Below are 9,871 nucleotides of genomic sequence, written 5' to 3'. Positions count from 1 at the left end.
CTGGTAATTTTCAAAAGTCTCAGAGATGTGAAAGCCAGGGAGAGACTAATGAACTAATGAAGGCATCTGGAGAGACCTGATAACTAATTGCAATGTGTGTTTCCTAACTGGACCCTTATTTTGATAATCAAACGGGGTCTGAAAATTAGAGAGTAGTAACATCTCAACACAGTTGCTTAATACATTAACTATGATGATGGCAATGCTGATGACAATGATCACTGAAGGACCATGAAAAAATACACTAGCATCTATCTACTCAATATCCTGGAATTCTAGAACAGGAGTGTTCTGGATCATGAGCAAAAAAAAAACTGGTTCCCCCAGGTCTAATCAAATGGAGAGGTAAATTTAAAAGCACTTTGCCAAACAATTAAACTCTTGAGACCCAGATAACTCAAGTCTTCAGACCTAGGAATGCTACAGTTAAATTGTTTTCATGAAACTAAAAAATTCATTCTTCCAACAACCAAAGGAGAGGAATGAATATGAAAAGAGAGGTTGAATTGGCCTAATAGTGGCGTGCTGGGAGCAATTCATTGAACTGTAGAGCTGGAAGAGACAAAGGTAAGCGTGCCAGCTTCCTTCTATAATGCCAGTTTGGAAGACTGATCCCTCATTTTCCGAGGGAAAAATAAATCCCAGTGTCACATTTGCATTTCTGTGTAGATTTTTGCTTAGGTTTTCTAAAGAGCTCAAAATATACCATCATTGTATTTAAGGAAGTCTTATGGGTATCCTCACTTACTCACGGTGCAGTACTATTCCTGCAGATTCTACATCTCCATGCATAGGCCACTGTTTCAGCAATCTCAGCCAGTGCAACACAACCTCAACCAAAAAGATCTTGAGAAAGGAGTCCCATACCTGCCACAGAGCTGTTGTGTGAAAACGATCTCATATTGTCTCAAGTTGTCAACTAGTGTGAATTTGACCTTTTTAACATGTAATCTGCAACATGCTTCATTATCTGATTTTCCAGAGCCGTATTATTAAGAAACTGTATTATTGGTGTCATCATCATGGTGAGGAAGTTGGTATGTGGAGAAGAGATGACAGAAGCAGTGAGTAACTCAGAGCTGGCTGCCTGACAGATAGAAAGGAAGTAACCCAAAAAAAAAAAAAAAAAAGATGACAGAATAGTTTGTTGTCCACACAGAAAAAGGAAATATAGGTAAGATAGCACTAGGCTAACATTCATAAGACTGAAGTTTCTAGTCTTATTTATTAGCTATGAGAGGCCTTGAGGGAGTTCTAGAATTAAGTGATCTCCATTTATAAAATCAGAACAGTTTATCCCACAACACTATAGTAAGAAATAAATTTATAATTAATTTTTATAATATAGTTTTATAATTAAAGACCATTTTAGGGCTGATTACATTTTTGGGCAGTGGCTCATGCATGTAATCTCAACACTTTGGGAGACCAAGGTGGGAAGATTACTTGAACCCAGGAATTTGAGACCAGGCTGGCTCAACACAGACCTTGTCACTACAAAAGAAAAAAAATTAGGCATGGTGGCATATGCTGGTGGTCGCAGCTAATCAGGAGGCTGAGTCAGGAGGATCGCCTGAGCCTGGGAGGTCAAGGCTACAGTGAGCCATGATCACACTACTGTACTCCAGCCTGGGAAACAGTAAGACTCTGTCTCAAAAAAAAAAAAAAAAAAGAGTATTTTACACTTCAAGGTACTACACAAATGTAAAGTATCATTCTATTACATATTAGTAATGATGATTATTCTTTAAATGATTTTAAAATGTTCATCTCTGCTTAAGCCCACAGACATATGTAACAAATCTGTGAAGGACTGGCATTAAAGATAGTCAAAATAAAACATAGAAATTAGGGTCAATAATTTAACTGGTGAAATAATCTAAGTGGTAATTGTTGGATACGTGGAAATTTGATTAGCTGATTGTTTAGGATTCTTGGTTGTAAGTGACTGATAACTAAAAGTAGGTGACGCATATAACTGAGAAGTCTGTGGTAAGGCTCAGTAGTCAGAAATGGGAAAATCTTGGGACTGGTTCATGTTTTATTTACATTATATCTGTTCCCAGGCAGTCTCTGCATGTAAGTAACAAAGATGACTATCTGCAAGTATAGACCTACTTTTGTAAAGGGTTATCTCAAGCCATTCTAGAGAAGCACTAAAAGCCACTTTATTTATACTAGGAGAATAGTTTGCTTTCCCTAATTTGTGATGAGTGGAACACTGAAAAGGGATCTAGAATAACATTCTGTAGTGCAGGGGTTGATGGAATGTGGCTAGTGGGCCGAATCCAGTCCTCAGCCTGATTTTGCAAATAACCTTACAGAAACACGGCAATGTGCCTTCATTCCATGTTGTTTATGGTTGTTTTGGGGTTACAATGGCAGAGTGGAGTAGTCGCGACAGAGATCACTAGGCTTACCACATCTATTTACTGACTGACCCTTTACAGAAGGCTTGCTGCTCTTAGAGGAATGTGTGTTTCTAGTCTCAGCAATAAACTTCTTGGATTTGTTTTCTCATCTTTACAATGATAGTCACAGACTAGGTGATTCTTGTGACCTGTTTTTGAAACCCACTGTGTCTTCTGTCAGGGCTCTGGTTCTGTTTCTTATGCTACTGAATGCACAATTTAATGCCCTGGAATTTCCTTCTGTCTTCTGCTAAAGCCACACCTCCTCAGACAGTTAAAATAGTTAATCCCATTCTCCAGTCTCCAGAGTTATTTTCCTAAATTAAGAACTGGATTCAAAGTTACACATTATGCCACATACAGTGGTTGAAAAGAGCTTCTCTTTTGTGCACTGTGTGTATTTCAGCATCTTGTTAGGTAGAAAAGGAATAGTCTTCCACAGTATATTGTATCCATATTTGGGCCAGGAGCTCTTCTTTACCACGGAACATGATGGAAGAAATATATGATGATAATATTAGGGCAGGGATGTGATAAAGAATCACAAAATTTGAGGCCGGGCCTGGTGACTCACGCCTGTGATCACTTTGGGAGGCCGAGGTGGGCAGATCACCTTAGGTCAGGAGTTCGAGACCAGCTTGGCCAATGTGGTGAAACCCCATCTCTACTAAAAAAGAGTACAAAAATTAGCCAGGTGTGGTGGTGTACACATGTAATCCCAGCTACTCAGGAGGCTGGGGCAGGAGAACAGCTTGAACCCAGGATGGGAAGGTTGCAGTGAGCTGAGATCACATCACCACTGCATTCCAGTCTGGGTGACAGAACGAGACTCCATCTCGGGGAGGGGGACAGTGCAGTGGGGGGGGGGGAAGAATCTAGAATCTAGAAAACGATCTCCAAGATTTAATCATCTAATTATTTATTTTAAAAATGAGAAAAATGACTCCTGGTCACCTTTTACCTTCTTTTTCAACTGTTCTGGCAATACTTTCATATTGGGCTTTCAAAGTCTCAAGTAACAGGTTTTAAAAACCTCAGATACTCAAAGTATAAACATAAGGTTAAAACCTATTAAAGGCAAAATCCATCAGCTTCCTCTTCTTTACTCTTCCATGGGGGTTGGTTCTAATTTCTCCATCTACTTAGGCAGTCCTTTGCTTTTTATTGCTTATTGATGACATTTGCCATATGTAGCAATAGTAATACAGTCATCTATATGTTTATGACCTTGTTGAATATAGAAAAAGAATAGGGCCATTTTCTAACTGTATAACCTTTAACACCTTGACAGAGGACTACAGTTCATATGCTGGACCATTTGTGTTTGTTCATGGCGGGTGGATTGCTTTAATATAATTAGCACATTATCCTAACTGCCAGCCTTTTGGGGACGGCTATATATTCATGCTAATATGGTAGCATTTTTGCTTTAACGTAGAGTTGACCCACGGTAGATAAAAATGCTGTTCATTTTTGCCTAATACTAATAAAATTACCTAATTGATGAAGCTTGGAGCTTGAATCTAGGCATTTTATGTCATTTCAAGTACACCCTGGAATTTTAAAGCATAAACATCCTACAGTCCTCAACAACTTTAGAACAAAAATAAATATTTTAATAAGAAAAAAGCATGGCATGACAAGCTGTAACTTAATAAAGAAAAGGAATGGTCTCTATAGACCGAGAGAAAATGAGGCCTTAGATATTTTTATACTAAAGGAATGTTATGAATATAAAAAACAGCTTGATCCCCCCCAAAAAACTGCCAAACCCTATATTTTTGTTATTGCAAGACTATTGTTTTATTGAATAAAACAGTATGAATTGGTTTTACTTGTTTCCATTTAATACCTACTAACTTCAGAATTATACTGCCTGAAGTTTTTAACTTCAAGTACAACAAGATGACTATAATAGTTTTATGCAAGGCAAATGTGAAAAACAGAAGTAATTTTTTTTTAAAGTTTGGAATATCTAAAAGGTATAAATCTTCAGTACATCAACTCAGGTGAGCCAGAAATGTAACTTATTTTTCCAGGTTTAATCCTTACGTTGTTTTTGTGCTTCTGAGGGCTTAGAGTTTTCATGTGTTCTTAGGACATGCCACCCTCTCTTCACCTGAATGTGTTCACCAACCCAGAAGCTCTTGGAACCCCACCATTTGGGGTTTTTATGGAGGCTCCATTAAGTAGCTAAGACTGATTAAATCACTGGCCATTGGTGGTTGACTCAGACTCCAGCTTCTGTTCCCTCTCTAGAGGTGAAGGGGTGGGAAGGTGAAGCTAAGTTCCAACCCTCCGACCACAGGGTTGGCTCCTCTGCAACTAGCCTTCATCTTGAAACAATCTAGAGCCCACTGAGTCACCCCATTAGCAAACTCAGATGTGATTTAAAGGGTCTTATTATGAATAACAAAAGATAATCCTCTCACCCCTATCACTCAGACAATTCCAAGGGTTTTAGAAGCTCTTGTGCCAGGAACTGGAAACAAAGACCAAATATATATGTCTTCTTCTATCACAATGTCATGGGTGTGATACGGTAGGTAAATGGAGTCTCAGAGAGTCCCCCAGAGTATTCCAAGGATCCACTAAATGAAGAATAAATGGAAGGTTCTCCCCATGATCAAAAGTGGCCAGAAAATACTTGAGAATAAGTAATAACTAAAGAGGCCCTATAGTAGGAAGGAATGCACAGAGGACCCAGTGTAAAAGAGGACATCCCCATCTCAGCTAGTGTGGATGCATGCCAGCGTAGGAAGATGCTAGTGTGGCTACATGGTGTACTGAAGACCAGACTCCTTCACGGCCCCTTGATACTTTAGTTCTATGTCATCCCCTAAACTTAGATGTTATGACATTCAGGACATGCCACCCCACAATTTTTAAGCTGAAGGAATTTGAGAAAACAGCAGAAGCAGGAATGTAATTGCCCAATGAGTTCTTCCTGCCCTCTGCACAGACAAAACCAGTTTACTGAGACCATGGTATTGCAGTTAAGAAAGAGTTTAATTAATAGGAGGCTCGCCACAGAGTTGTCACTCAAATTAGTCTCCCTGAAGGCTCAGAGGTCAGGATTTTTCATGGATAGTTCAGTGAGCAGGGAATTAGGGGGTGGGTACTGCTGACTGGTTGAGGATACAATCATAGGGATCCTTGTATGCTAAGTCACCTCTGAGTGGGAGGCCAGGGGACCCGTTGAGTCATGAGTCATGAGTCTGGGTGGGGTTAGTCTGAAAAACATCTCAAAAGACCAAACTTAGGTCCTAAAATAGTGATGTTATATATAGAAACAATTGGGGAAGCTATAAATTATGTGACCTCTGGCCCCATGATTCCTGAGCAGTAAGAGATGACAGAAACTAAACTTACATTTTATCAGAACTCGGGCCTCTTCTGTAATCCTAATCTTGTGGTTTTTCTTTAGTCTAATAAAGGCGCCTTGGTAACCACCCTCAAGCAACCATTTTAGGGAGGTGCTGTTATCATCTTGCTTCAAAGTTAAACTACAAACTAAATTCCTCCCATGATTAGCTTGGCCTACGCTCAGAAAAGGGCAAAGAGAGCCAGCCAGAGACATTAGAAGCAAGATGGAGTTATTCATGTTAGATTTCTCTCACTGTCATAATCTTTGCAAGGGAGGTTTCAGGAAGGTCATTTTACCTTTCCGCTCGCCCTTTTCATGTGACACAGGTCATAAAACCTAGGTATGTCAGAAATTCCTTCCTAATCTTTCCCTGAAGAAGAACGTAAAGCTCTCACATGGGAGTTGCCATTTCTAGACCAAGAGAAAAAGTACATCCTTATGTCTGAAGACACAGGCACAGAGAAGAATCTGAAAAACATGCCTTGCTAAATTCCCCTCATTAGATCATGCCCTTTTGTTCAACCCTGTTTCCCCACAACTATCAATGTCTTCATCAAGCCTAGCATAAAAAAAAAAAAATACAGGCTTCACTGTTTCTTTGGGTCTTCGTTTCCTTATGAAGTCTCCTGTACCATGTAAAACTTAAATACGTTTCTCTGCTTTTCTCTTGTTCATTCTGTCCTTTGCTATGGGGGCCTCAGCCATGAACCTAGTGATGAGTGAGGGGTAGTTATTTCTTTTCCCCTACAGATGTAAAAGGGAAAAGGGAGGAATCCCTAAACTGAATGAAGTTATGATCCAGGGATCAGAGGCTCAAAAGCAAAATTAAGTTTAAATGTAGAAAAATGCATTCCTTCTTCATTTTAGAGATCTCAAACGCCCAGATCTAACCAGCTGTTTCTCAGAAGTCTGCAGAAGTCCGTTTTCCCTCCACCCTCTGCTCCTCTGTGAAGGGAAACTGTCTCTTTGGGAGTAAAATGGCCGGCTTTCCTTGCTGAGCACACTCTAAAGACTACTGCTCGTTGCTTTTTCCCATTTCTTCTGGAGAATTATGCTTTTGAAAACAAGAATTGACTCCATTTATCTTTTTCTTTTAGCTGTCTGCTGCAGTATGCCTCCTCTAAGGCAATGAATAAAAAATGCTTTAGCTGAATAAATGGGGCAAGGATCAAGGACTACAAGCTAATATTTCACAATATTATCCTGCCATAAATAAAAGTATGGTTTATATAACAGTGGTGGAGTTAGGAGTTACAGGTCATTGAAACACCACCTTATTCACTGTCACCAACCCCTTGGCTTTCCAGATGGCAGCAGGGAAGCAACACATGGGTAGAATTATGGGCCAACATCATGACGAGAGGGGGTTTGAAAATCTCATTTGTCTTATTAGACTATTATAGTATCTGTCGAAATTAGACCCAATTCTTTGGCGAAAGTAGTTACTCATTTTTAAGGTCCATAATAAACTGTAAATATATGGCCTCTGTTGTATGAGTTTAGTATGAGCTCACTGGTGGGCCACAGTGGAATGGCAGAGGAAAGGGGATGTTAACTAAGAAGTGGAAGTCCCCTTTCAAGTTCTGGCTCTGTCACTAATGAAGTCGGTATTTCTGTATTTACTAATTGCCTTTTCTTTCTTTTTTTTTGAGATGGAGTTCTGGTCTGTTTCCAGGCTGGAGTACAGTGGCACGATCTCAGCTCACTGCAAGCTCCACCTCCCGGGTTCTAGCAATTCCCCTGCCTCAGCCTCCCGAGTAGCCGGGATTATAGGTGCGCACCACCATGTGCAGCTAATTTTTTTTATATTTTAGTAGAGACGGGGTTTTACCATGTTGACCAGGATGGTCTCGATCTTCTGACCTTGTGATCTGCCCGACTTGGCCTCCCAAAGTGCTGGGATTACAGGCGTGAGCCACTGCGCCCAGCCAGTTGCCTGCTTTATATCTCATTTAAACAATTTATAACAAAGAAGTGGGTTTTCAAGACCTAGTCCAGTTTTAGTTTCAATCAGATGCATATATTTAGCAAGTTTGGGGTCAAAGAAGAGACAAAGATCTGAATGGTGAAAGTCTAGGGAATTCAGGTTACTGGGGGTATAACTTAAGGTCACTAGAATCCAAATGCAGGGAAGAGTTGGGAGGCTGAATGGGGTGCTCTTTGGCAAATAAACATTCCTTACTAAGCATTTTTCTTAAATCTGAACATGCCCGCTTTGATTTTTTTGACCTCAGCCAGGCTTACATGTTCATTAATCACGTAGTGTCTACCATTCCAAGCCCATATACAACTGTGACCTGATCCAACCTTCAAGGAGCTCACTCTTGATTTTAAGAATCTTTTCACCACTTCGATTTGATCTTACTCCTAAAAAAGTCAGCCGGAACTGTTTAATTCCATCTATAATTCTGATACAAAACTCTACCTAGCAACCATTACGGTTTTGTTGCTTTAGGTAGGTATTAGAAAGCACCCACATTAGTTTATAGAAAATCCTTAACTGAATCTCTAATCTCAAAGGAGTCGTACTTTATTATATGGTGCTTTTTATTTAAAGAGGTCAGTTTAATAGAAATTACTCAGGCATTTGAAGTGATAGCTTTAAAATGTGGGACTGGGGAGAATAAGAACACTTGACCTCTCTCCATAAAATTGAATTGGTCTTTAAAGTTTTGACAGAGAAAGAGAACGTAAGAGCAAGTAAGGGTGAAAATATATCCTTATTTGGTAATGAGTACCCATTAAGAGGACAGTATATTACATTTCATCTTCCTACTTCACATTCTTGTTTTAAGGATTTGTGAGCCAAGTGCTGTGAGATCTCTACAGTTAAGAGGCTGGAGACAGGTAGTTGTGCTGGTATTTTAAGGGGTGTTCCATAATGTGTAGTGTCTAAGTGGTGATGCTTAATCAGCTTCAATTAAATCCAAAACATACTGACAGCTCCTGTGTGTCTGATGTTGAGCTGTGTGCCGAAATGGTGCAAAGAAGTAAGAGCCTTTGAGGCTTGGAGATGAAAAGGATCTTGGAGCCAGGGCTAGGTGCGGTGGCTCACACCTGTAATCCCAGCACTTTGGGAGGCTGAGGCAGGCGTATCACCTGAGGTCATGGGTTCAAGATCAGCCTGGCCAGCTGGCCAAGATGGTGAAAACTTGTCTCTACTAAAAGTATAAAAAATTAGCCGGGTGTGGCAGTGGGCACCTGTAATCCTAGCTACTCAGGAGGCTGAGGCAGGAGAATTGCTGGAACCCAGGAGACGGAGGTTGCAGTGAGCTGAGATCGTGCCACTACACTCCAGTCTGGGCAACAGAAGCGAAACTCAAAAAAAAAAAAAAAGAAAAAAAAAAACTGGATCTTGGAGCCATTGGTTTCCTGCCTGCTGGAATTTTACCATCAAGGACGCTTTGTCTTCTTTCTCCCTTGCATTTTATTGAAATGTTTGGGTTTACTAAACCAGATTCACTAACTGGATGTTATTTTAATGTCAAAGAGTATAATTCTGCCAATCAGGGCTTCTGATCACCATGAAATAATTCAGTTTCATAGTGAATGCACACATTCTAGTCAAAAGCAAAGACATTTGATATTTCTGCTGTGTAGCCATTTGCTTTATGAGAAGGTAAAGGTGGCATGGCTTCTGTTCACTATAGTATACAATACATTGTCAAAAAAAATCACAAGTGTGTTCTTTTAGGCTTCTAATTACTGTCAGCTTCTCATTTCAGACAGGTGATGTGATAAGGTGAAAAGAAGCCTATATTTAGACTCAAAAGTCCTGAATTTGAGTCCTGGTTCAACTATCTAGTCCGTGAGCCTCAGTTTTCTCTGCTGTGAATGATTTCTCAAACCAGCTGCATTCCAGGTTGTTCTGAATGATAAATGATATGGTGTATGTATACCAACTTTTTGCAAACCAGAAAACGCTGTTCTATGGTAAACATGTGCAATGGGCTGACTTGCGTCTCCCAAAATTCTTATGTTGAATTCCTCACCCCCCGGGCCTCAGAATGTGACTGTATTTGGACAGAGTCTTCAAGAGATAAATAAGTTACAATGAAGTCATTTTGGTGGATCCTAACCCAACTGACTGATG

General features: G+C 40.0%; 1 long non-coding RNA gene across 1 annotated transcript in view; it reads left to right on the top strand.

The window, feature by feature from the left end:
• Positions 1–470: 470 nt before the first annotated feature.
• LOC108314940 overlaps positions 471–9,871 on the top strand; it is a 28,259-nt gene continuing 18,858 nt past the window's right edge. The window contains exon 1 of the long non-coding RNA XR_001829741.2: positions 471–567. This is a non-coding gene — a long non-coding RNA (uncharacterized LOC108314940). The remainder of the gene's footprint in view (positions 568–9,871) is intronic.

This window comes from Cebus imitator, unplaced genomic scaffold, assembly GCF_001604975.1.
Source record: "Cebus imitator isolate Cc_AM_T3 unplaced genomic scaffold, Cebus_imitator-1.0 Scaffold165, whole genome shotgun sequence".
Taxonomy (NCBI): Eukaryota; Metazoa; Chordata; class Mammalia; order Primates; family Cebidae; genus Cebus; species Cebus imitator.
The sequence above is the reverse complement of the archived record's forward strand: the minus strand, read 5'-3'. Positions and strand labels throughout refer to the sequence as shown.